The 10,858-nt window shown below is 39.6% G+C and overlaps 1 long non-coding RNA gene across 1 annotated transcript; it reads right to left on the bottom strand.

Moving 5' to 3' along the window:
• Positions 1 to 2,095: 2,095 nt before the first annotated feature.
• LOC126356170 (uncharacterized) lies at positions 2,096 to 2,699 on the bottom strand. The gene is made up of 3 exons (XR_007565601.1): positions 2,619 to 2,699; positions 2,350 to 2,460; positions 2,096 to 2,171 (listed from the first exon to the last, which is right to left on the bottom strand). It is a non-coding gene; the product is annotated as an uncharacterized LOC126356170 (long non-coding RNA).
• Between the last annotated feature and the right edge of the window lie 8,159 nt (positions 2,700 to 10,858).

Genomic DNA, 10,858 nt, shown 5'->3' with positions numbered 1-10,858 from the left:
CAAGACACACCCATGCCAGAGGGAGTACTCGACTCGACCCTACGGCAGAAGAGGGCAGGGGGGCCGCCCGAACCCCGCGGCAAGGCCCCCGACTGTAAAATATAAAATATTAGCTCACTTTATTACAGTATAGACATGAAGATTTACTTAACGTGTACTATTTGTTTCCATAGGAACATTCCGGATATTTCACTTGATACAGACAAATTTACAATACTCCTCACGTGAAGTATAACTGACCTGATGTTCACCCTAAGTATAACTAAGACATTTAATACAGTCGTGGCCTATCTAAGACGATGCTGACATCTTGAACGATGACTGATTACTGGGCTGAGAGTCGCCTCCTCAGCAGTAACCAGAATGTTCGTTGCAGAGTTTTAACGAACCTCTAGCAGAAGTAGTGGTGTGCAGGAAATATCTGTTACAAATCACAGTGATTGAGAAGTCACAGATATCACAATAACAACTTTACAAAATCTGCGGTTTCAGTCACAGTTAGCAGTCGCAAGTAGCATTTGACATTCAACGCCGTGAGCCATCTGTTGGCCGAATTCCGTACTGGTTTCTGCGATTTCAGTGACAAGTCGCGGCTAGAAGTCGCAAGTAGCAACTAAAAAACGCAGTTAACAGTGCCATCTGTTGGCAAAAGGTCGTACTACGCTCATCTCTGCGACACGCTATGTAGTCTAACTGCGATTTCCGTGACACATCGCAACCAAGAACCGCAAGTAGCAACTAAAAAGCGCAGTTAACAGTGCCATCTGCTGGGCAAAGTTCGTACTACGCTCATCTCTGCGACACGCTATCGAGTCTAACTGCGATTTCCGTGACAAGTCGCAACTAAGAGTCGCAAGTAGCAACTAAAAAGTGCAGTTAGCAGTGCTATCTGTTGAGCAAAGCTCATACTATGCTATTCGCTACCGAGTCAAACTGCGATTTCCGTGACAAATCGCAACTAAGAGTCGCATGTAGCAACTAAAAAGCGCAGTTAACATTATTTTCCTAGTGCCATCTGTTGAACGACGTACGTACTTCGTCATGAGAGCCTTGTGCCTCATGAGATCGGTGTGCTGTGTGTGCATATGAATGACTTATTTCATTAGTGGTACAAGTCCATTTTTGTTCATTTTGAGATACGGAGTCGTAAAGTTAAATGATCGCTGAAAAATCTGCAGTTGAGATACCAGATATATTCAAGCATATGGATTCTTGCTAGAAATAAACCTTCAGTAATGTTTGTTTGGATCATTAATTTCAGAAGCATTATAGACAGAAAAGTGGAGGTAATGGACTTGTGCCTCTATTGAAATAAGCCCTTCACATTATATGACGACATGCACATTCAGCATCAGTTATGGCTGGTCAAACACAGCTGTGACTCTGAATGTATTATATTAATAAGAACCAACATTGCCTTTTTCTCCTGAAAATATCAAGTAACGTAACAAATGTGATTCTGCTTCCAATATGACAGTTTTGGTTAATACTCCACATGCCTACAGGACTTTGCAATGTTAACACAGCAGAACTCAGACATCTGTATAAGTGTAGTGAAATGAAAACAGCATTATTGAGTCATATGAATGCCTCACTTTTATTCCAACACAGTTCAAGACTCGGGATAAAAGTTTTACACCTGGTGTTCTACATGGCAACTTCACACTCACGAACTTTTTGCCGACACTACTACCACCTACATAAGTAAGCTTTTCCTGTGCTACTTTCAAGTACTGCACTTAAGCTATTACTGATTTAACTGGAAGATCTGTACTTTCCACTTTCATATCAACAGCTTCAAAATGCATATTACGTGTCAGTGTCACACCAAGATTGTGGAGAAGGGGGGGGGGGGTGGCATGTCACTCTCCAACTACTGTTTACCAGTAAATAAGTGGCGGAAAGTTACGACTATAGGACGGCTTAAACATGTGGAAAATGAGATTTTCATTATTCACTCACTGTATTTAACATTTATTATTCCTTTAAAATTGCATAACAACTTCAATAAGACACAGTTTAATCACTCATCTGCACACTTATTTCACAATTATGTCACTTATACACGGCAAATCCTCTAAGAGCTGTATTGAATCTTCACGAGTCTCTCTCAACAGCCTTGATGTGGATAAATACGTACAGCAATCAGTAATCAAGAGTCAGAACTGTGTCTGCAAAATCACAAGGATTATTAAACAATTTTTGCTGTCACTAATTACAAGCAATATAATTGACAGAGTAGATTGCTAATATTTGCTGTAATGAAAGCTACTCAATGGGGTATATTTCACATTTGCAAGAACGATATCACTGAAGTAATTAAGCCCATCGAAACACTTAGAAACTTACCTCTCGTCTGACGAAAACGGTCTAAAGACGCAGTGGCAATTTCTCCAGATCTGTTGACAATGATATTTTGAGTTATCAATTTACTGAGTGACTGAAATGTAGTTCGGGTACCTGTGAACATAACAATATGTTAGAATTCGTTTTCTAAACACGAACTATTACGCTACTGTATGGCTACTTACATATTAATTACACTATTCATATTTTCACAGTTGTTTCTCTAATACATAATTAAAGCCAACGGAAGAACAAACGTAAAACTTACTTACCAATGACAGGTTTGTTGAGATGCAATTTTCTGTGTGGGCAGATGTAACTTTTTCATACGGTGGTAAGTCACAGAAATCGCAGGAGTCACAGAAATCGCAGAAGTAGCAGAAGTCACAGAAATCGCAGGAGTAGCAGAAGTCACAGAAATCGGAGGAGTAGCAGAAGTCACAGAAATCGGAGGAGTAGCAGAAGTCACAGAAATCGGAGGAGTAGCAGAAGTCACAGAAATCGCAGGAGTAGCAGAAGTCACAGAAATCGCAGGAGTAGCAGAAGTCACAGAAATTGCAGGAGTAGCAGAAGTCACAGAAATTGCAGGAGTAGCAGAAGTCACAGAAATCGCAGGAGTAGCAGAAGTCACAGAAATCGCAGGAGTAGCAGAAGTCACAGAAATCGCAGGAGTAGCAGAAGTCACAGAAGTAGCAGAAATCGCAGAAATAGCAGTGGCGGAGGGATACACGACCTACGTTCCTTAGCTGCGACTCTTAACAGCGACAAATCACAGTTAAGAATAACAGATACGGAAAAGTAGCATTCACAGAAATCACTGATATCGGAAAATCGCAGTTAAGCCCATCACTAAGCAGAAGTGACTGCCGAAATTTCTCATTCGTCGATGCGGCATGCCATGACTACCGTTTTGTGGTTTCATTGCGAGGTGCCAACGTTGTTTTGGCACCCCATGCCTCGGACTACACCACATAAATCTGTTTGATGCTTTCTGAAAAATACTTTAAAATAAAAAAAAAACTAAAAAGAAAATGGTGAAAGTTTTTGTAAATTGATTTGTCTAAAAGTATAAAACAAAAATAGATTACAGAAACCTATGCAGCACCTCATTTGCTGCATATGATTTTAAGTGTCATTCAAATGCACGTCAGATATTTCTCTATTGTGTTTCACTTCTTACTTTAGATAAAACATGATCTTCACAACCATCATCATCATCATCTGCTTCCAAGGATTAAATGTTGTAATCATGTGTTCCTTTCTCTGTTGACCACCCATCCACCTGTTACAAAGTCTGCCTAGTTCTCTCTTTCCGGACCACCGATAACTCATTATCTGTTTCTACAATCTAATTTTGTCACTCTATCGATATGACTCTTCCACTTCATTCTACTTTATCTTGTCATTAGGTGAAAAGATTTTTAAATCTGATCTTATTATTTCATTCCTAATTTTATCCACTTTTTTACAGTCACTTCCTTATTTCATTAACTTCATTTCTGCTGCTTACTGTCCATGACTCGCAACCATAAACAGGAACAGTTACAGTGATAACTTCATAGAATTTCATTTGTGTTTCTTATATTTCTTCCCAAGGTCTCCCAATTGCTCCGCAGATACTTTGACATTTACTAAACCTTCTTCTCGATGTATTTGTCGTAGTTAAAACTGATATCACATCCTAGATAATTCAAGTGGGATACTTGATCTAAAATTTTCCCATTTATTGTTATTTGCAATCTGTTTGGATTCTTTCCGTTGACAGCAATTATCTTGCTCTTATTTGCAGACATAGTTAAGTTGTAACATATTGCGATACTTATCAATCTACATACAGTTTTTTTTTTTTTGTAAATTATTTGCCGGCCGGAGTGGCAGAGCGGTTCTAGGCGCTACAGTCTGGAACCGCGTGACCGCTACGGTCGCAGGTTCGAATCCTGTCTTGGGTATGGATGTGTGTGATGTCCTTAGGTTAGTTAGTTTTAAGTAGTTCTAAGTTCTAGGGGACTGATGACCTTAGAAGTTAAGTCCCATAGTGCTCAGAGCCATTTGAACCATTTTTTAAAATTATTTTCCGTTTCCTGTATACTTATCTGGACATCTGCTTACAACAGAATATTTAATCATACGCTAGTTCCTACTTTAATTCGTAAGTGTATTCCATTTTTTCACTTCATAACTTGGTCATAAATACACATCAAACGGAGTGGGTGATTTTTTTTTGGAAATTTTAACTGTTAATATTGTTACAGCAGAGATTTTGTCTGAAATGAGGTGACAGTTGCAGGCTTTGCCGTGCGGCGCTTGTTAAAATAAAAAGCACACGGGTGCGGGTCTGCATAAGCTGCGGCATTGTGCAGGTCTGCTTTGGATCTTGTAACTTCTGCCGCCCTCAAAAGACAGCCGATGTCGGCCGGCGTCCTAAGGATAGACTTGCGGCGGCGGCGGCGGCGGCGGCGGAGGTGGCACAACAGGTCCGGCCCGGCCAGTGTCCCCGACGCGTCTCGCCTCCATTGTGGTCCAGACACGTGCTCCGCCGGCGACCCCGCCAGCCGACAGCCGCCGCTATTGTTGGCTGCACGTGGAACTCGCCATACAGACGTCGCGACACCGCGTCTCACACGCTGTTACATCCGACGGAGGCATACACGTCTGCTACTACTACGTCTACCAAAGTATGGTGAAAATTTCTCTGTTCGACATTGACGGAATTCTCTTGCGTCAAAAGTCCACATGTGTTTCGATGTAATCATCTTTCAGGTCAATGCTCCTTATCCAACTTTTTGCCTGGGTAGCTGAAGGTAATAAAGCCATGCATTCAGTTAATTGTCCTTAATGTGGTATAGAGATATCCAAAATGTGTAATTTTTTAAATTACCTCCCTTATGGATTCCTTCAAAAATAGTTAGTCTATATTTTGTATTTTTTAGACATAATTTTTTATGTAGGAAACGAAAAGCAAGTGTTTGTAAGGTGTAGTGAAGTTAATAAAGCCGATAACGCCGCCTTGAAATTCTCTCACATTTGTGGCACCCAACGTACCACACTTAGACAAAAGTGAAAAAATAGATAATTGTAACCAATAATGGAAGTAATACATTCAACAGTTATCGAAAAAATGCAAAATTTATGCATACAATGAACTTCTCCTTCAGTCATTTTCAAGTTGGGCACAGCCATCTTCACACAACGTACGAAGCCGATATTTTTTTACAGATTCGTTATACTTTGAAAACACTAAAAACGTAAATCGAAGGAAATAGCCAATTCCTATCAGATCTAATGTGCTGATCGCGAATATCACAAAGACGATTAAAAATTAGCTCTAATTTTCACTTTACACTGTTTTATTACGGTGAGATAATTATATCTGCATTGTTATGTTAAGTTTAAAATCAAATATTATAATTTTTTTTCAAAGCCATAATAACCAGTAACAATGGATTATATTATTGTCCCTGGTCTTACTTGTGTGCAAAATTTTGGATATAAACATTTTGATACTAATTTTAGTGATCTGTTTGTCTCCCTCCTCTTCAACTTCAGTGACTTTATTAACATGTAATAATTTTTGCACATTTGTTTCCAGATTAACTATCAGTTGTTCAAGGTGACTGCTAACGAAGCGAACAAAAATGACACGAGTTTGTGTTAACAGCGCTGACACATTTTGCTATGTGTGTGGAGAAGTGACATTTGCTTCACAAAACAGCAAATAGCTCCATTGATTAAAAAAGATTACAGTTGTTATTTTGGGTGCAAAATAGGTGATCAGGATAAACCCTGGGCTCTACATGTGATCTGCAACACTTGTACCAGCAACCTCAGGAATTAGATGCATGGGAAAGGACGTTCAGTGGCCTTTTGCAGTGCCCATTGATCTGGCGTGAGCTAGACTGCTACTCCTGTATGGTTCCTCCTATCACGAAGGGAATATTTAAGAAGAAGAAGCGAACAATGATCTAACATTCCATCTGCCATACGTCCAGTTCTACATGGGTAAGGATTACCAATATCTGAACCACCGACAGAGTACGAGATTACTTCTGATGGGGATTCTGAATGTCTTGAACCATGTACATCACAAGATCCAGAATTTCTTCCAAATATATCACTAACTGATGATGCACAAAAATTCTCTCAAAATGAGTTATGTGATATCATTAGAAATTTGGAGCTTACTAAAGCTAAGACTGCGATTTTAGCATCAAGACTGCAGCAGCGGCATTTTCTGGAAAACAATGTAAATGTTTCATCCTACCGCAGAAAAGAGCAGCAATTCACTCTTTTTTTTTTTAACATGCAAGGTAGTCTTGTGGCATGTGTTGACATAAATGGTCTAATGAAGGCTGTCAGAATTAATTACAACCCTGATGTGGAGACTCTCTATTGATTTGTCACAGTCGAGCTTAAAAGCAGTGCTTTTACGTTTTGGTAATGGGCTTTCTTCAATTTCTTTTGGGCATAGCGTGCATATGAAAGAGCCATACCAAAACATGAACATTTTACTAGAAGCCACCAAGCATAACGACTCTCGATGTCAGATTTGTCGTGACTTGAAACTGGTTGCACTGCTATTAGGTACGCAGTTAGGGTATGCTAAATATTGCTGCTATCTCTGTGAATGGGATAGCCGAGCTCGTGGATCTCATTACTGTAAACATGAATAGCCCATCAGGAAATCTCTTCAACCAGGTATAAAGAACATTAAGAGTGAACTTCTAGTAGACTTTAAAAAGATTCCGCGCCCGCCCTTGCACATCAAGTTGGGTCTCATGGAAAACTTTGTTACTGGAACGAACAAAGATGATGACGCGTTTAAGTAATTAAGGTAAAAATTCCCTTCCTTTAGGAGTGCCACAGTAAAGGAGGGCATCTTTGTAGGCCGACAGGTTTGAGTGCTTTTTGAACACCATACTGTTGATGGAATCATACAAGGTGATGAGAAGCATACATGGGAATGTCTTAAGACAGTCTATTTACATTTCTTAGGGAACAAACGAGCAGTAAAGTAAAAGTGGATTGTAGATAACATGTCATGTTATGAAAAACTTGGTTACAACACGTCATTGAAAATGCATTACTTACATAGTCGTCTTGACATCTTCCCCAAAGATTGTGGTGTACTAAGTGATGAACATGGGGAGCGATTTCATCAAAACGTTGCCACATTTGAGAAGAGGTATGCTGGAAAGTGGAGCCCTACTATTTTAAGAGATTACTGCTGGACTGTCGTAAGGGATGTTCCCGAGTATGTGTATACACGTCAAGCAAAGCGAATTGGAACAGAATATGTAATTGTATATAAGGTACATATGGACATTTAACATTAATCCTTTATATATATTTGTGACCACTTAATTTATACATTTCTTTTGTGCTTTACGTAGTTCTGGTACAAAGTAGACTTAAAAAGTATTTTCATTCATGTTATATTATCTTCATTTTTTCTTAATATTTTACTTTTATACTTCCAGAATGGCACTGAAATATATCAATGTATACCACATAACATAATCAAGTAATTATTCACTTAAAATTTGTTATGCTGACTCTTGGAACATGAATGCATATTTAGTTAGTGAGTTATTTATACAAAAATGTAGATTACTTTTTAAAAAAAGTAGAGTTAAATATTTATGAAGATAATGATTTTGTGTCATTTTATACTGAAATAAACATTACTAACGCAAAATCGTGCAATTTACACACTTTCAATTCCTATTTGTTGTTCAGTGATCATACGTTTCAGGGTACCATGTTTTTGTTGTGTGCACCAAATCCAATACTTTTTGCTCCTTTTGTAGTAGAAGTAGCCACCAGAGTCACTGCAGTACAGACCCTTATTACAGGACTTGGAATGTGCTTTGATTGAGATTTTCTTGCCAGCATTTGATTACTTAGAGAAAGCTTTTGACAATCTTGACTGGAATACTCTCAAATTCTGAATGTGGCAGGGGTGAAATACAGGGAGCGAAAGGCTATTTACAGTTTGTACAGAAATCAGATGGCAGTTATAAGAGTCGAGGAGCATGGAAGGGAGGCAGTGGCTGGGAAGGGAGTGAGACAGGATGGTAGTCTATCTCCGATGTTATTCAATCTGTATATTGAGCGAGCAGTAAAGAAGCAAAGGAAAAATTTGGAGTAGAAATTGAAATCCATGGAGAAAAAATAATAACTTTGGGGTTTGATGATGACTTTGTAATTCTGTCGGGGACATCAAAAGACCTGGAAGAGCGGCTGAACGGAATGGACAGTGTTTTGAAAGGAGGATATAGGATGAACATAAACAAAACCAAAACGAGGATAGCAGAATGTAGTCAAATTTAATCAGGTGATGCTGAGGGAATTACATTAGGAAATGAGACACTTAAAGTCGTAAATGAGTTTTGCTACTTGGGAAGCAATATAACTGATAACGGTCAAAGCAGAGAGGATACAAAATGTAAGCTGGCAATGCCAAGGGAAGCGTTTCAGACGAAGCGAAATGTGTTAACATCGAGTATAGATTTAAGTATCAGGAAGTCTTTTCTGGGAATATTTGTATGGAGTGTAGCCATGTATGGAAGTGAAACATGAACGATAAATAGTTTAGACAAGAAGAGAACAGCAGATTTCGATATGTGGTGCTACAGAAGAATGCTGAAGATTAGATGGGTAGATCACATAACTAACGAGGAAGTACTGAACAAAATTGGGGAGAGAGGAATTGGTGGCACAACTTGGTTAGAAGAAGGGATTGGTTGATAGGACATGTTCTGGGGTAGCAAGGGATCGCTAATTTAGTATTGGAGGGCAGCGTGGTGGGTAAAAATCGTAGAGGGAGACCAAGATATGAATACACTAATCAGATTCAGAGAGATGTAGGTTGCAGTAGTTACTAGAAAATGATCAAGCTTGCACAGGATAGAGTAGCATGGAGACCAGTCTCTGGACTGAAGACCACAACAACAACAACAAGTGGCCTTTGGTAGCTTTTCTATCTTTATAGTTGCCATTACTTACTGGAGAGGTGATTTCTCACGCATGTCGTCCCTTTGAGCTGGCAAGCTGGCTTCTGCAATGGGTCTTTCACACACAGAACTCAGTGTATGACGCTTCTGTAAAACATTTGGATTGCGTAGAAGAATTCCAGTTGGCAGGAACCCAGAACTAGTATAAATAGGTGTTACAGCTCGGTACCACGCTTCAGAAAATAGTTTTGGAGACTATAGTTCCTCAAGTTATAGTCCTCGATTGTAACGACGGAAACTGTTAACAGCCTAATTCCGGTCGACTTTAAGATATATGGGAGCAAAAAACCTCTTGCTCAGGGGCTGAAATGGACAGGACGATAGAGTATCTTGATACCTAATTCTTCTACTACATCCAGTACACTGACATCCATGTGACTTCCAAAATGGCTTGGTTCAAATGGCTATGAGCACTATGAGACTGAAAATCTGAGGTCATCAGTCGCCTAGAACTTAGAACTACTTAAACCTAACTAACCTAAGGACACCACACACATCCATGCCCGAGGGAGGATTCGAACCTGCGTCCGGAGCGGTCGCTCGGCTCCAGACTGCAGCGCCTAGAACCTCACGGCCGCTCGTCCGGCTGTCACTTCCATGGCAGTCCAAATTGAGAGGCAGTTTCCAGGAGACCAGTAGTGGTTGAAATTTTCCATAAACAGAAAACCGTTGTAGTGACGTAGCCCTTTGGTGTCATAACAAATGTGCTGCCAATTGGCAAGTCATCTCCAATTTTACTTTTCCCGTTGGCGCATTTGTAAAGGACCATGCGCGAGATCCACATACAGCAACAATACAACATGCTACAACTGTAATTGTTTCTTCTTGTTTTCCATGTGTTGCCACATGCACTCTTCTACTGCTCTTTCGAGCTAGAAATTTGTCGGCAGCATTGAAAATTAAGAAGGCAAGTTTCATCCACATTATAAATTTGATGCGGCAACATTTCTGTTTGGTCATACACCTAATACGATAGGTCAAAAGAGCGCTTCACTGTCTGTGTATTGAATCGCATAAGCCTGCCATAACTTAAATTTTCACCTTCCTAAGGATAATGTCCGGATTTCGCTTTAGAAATGTCATCAAAATCATCTCTACTGCTTCGTAAATTATTTTTCAGTGTTGGAATTCAGCTTAGAATTACGGCTAGGTCTCCTAGTTGGCGTCTTCCCTGCATCCTTGTTCAGCCAATCCCGAACAGCTCTTCGTGGGATGTTAAATGTCTTTGAAGCCTCTGAAACTGTAATGCGAGATGTAATTGCTACAGTGGCCTTCCATAGATCCTCAGTAGTCCACTTTGCACGAAGTGTTTTGCAGGGCTACCCATATTGTCACCTAGACGAGATAAATGCAGAAATGGCATTTCTAAAGTTTTATCAAATATACTGATAAATATTTATAAATTCACCTACATGCTCTAATACTAGGAAGAATGTATTTTAATCACATAGTAATCTAAACATGAAATGAGAACGACGTTAGAAATTCATGCGTGCGTC

This window comes from Schistocerca gregaria, chromosome 3 (assembly GCF_023897955.1).
Source record: "Schistocerca gregaria isolate iqSchGreg1 chromosome 3, iqSchGreg1.2, whole genome shotgun sequence".
In the NCBI taxonomy this organism is placed as follows: Eukaryota; Metazoa; Arthropoda; class Insecta; order Orthoptera; family Acrididae; genus Schistocerca; species Schistocerca gregaria.
The sequence above is the reverse complement of the archived record's forward strand: the minus strand, read 5'-3'. Positions and strand labels throughout refer to the sequence as shown.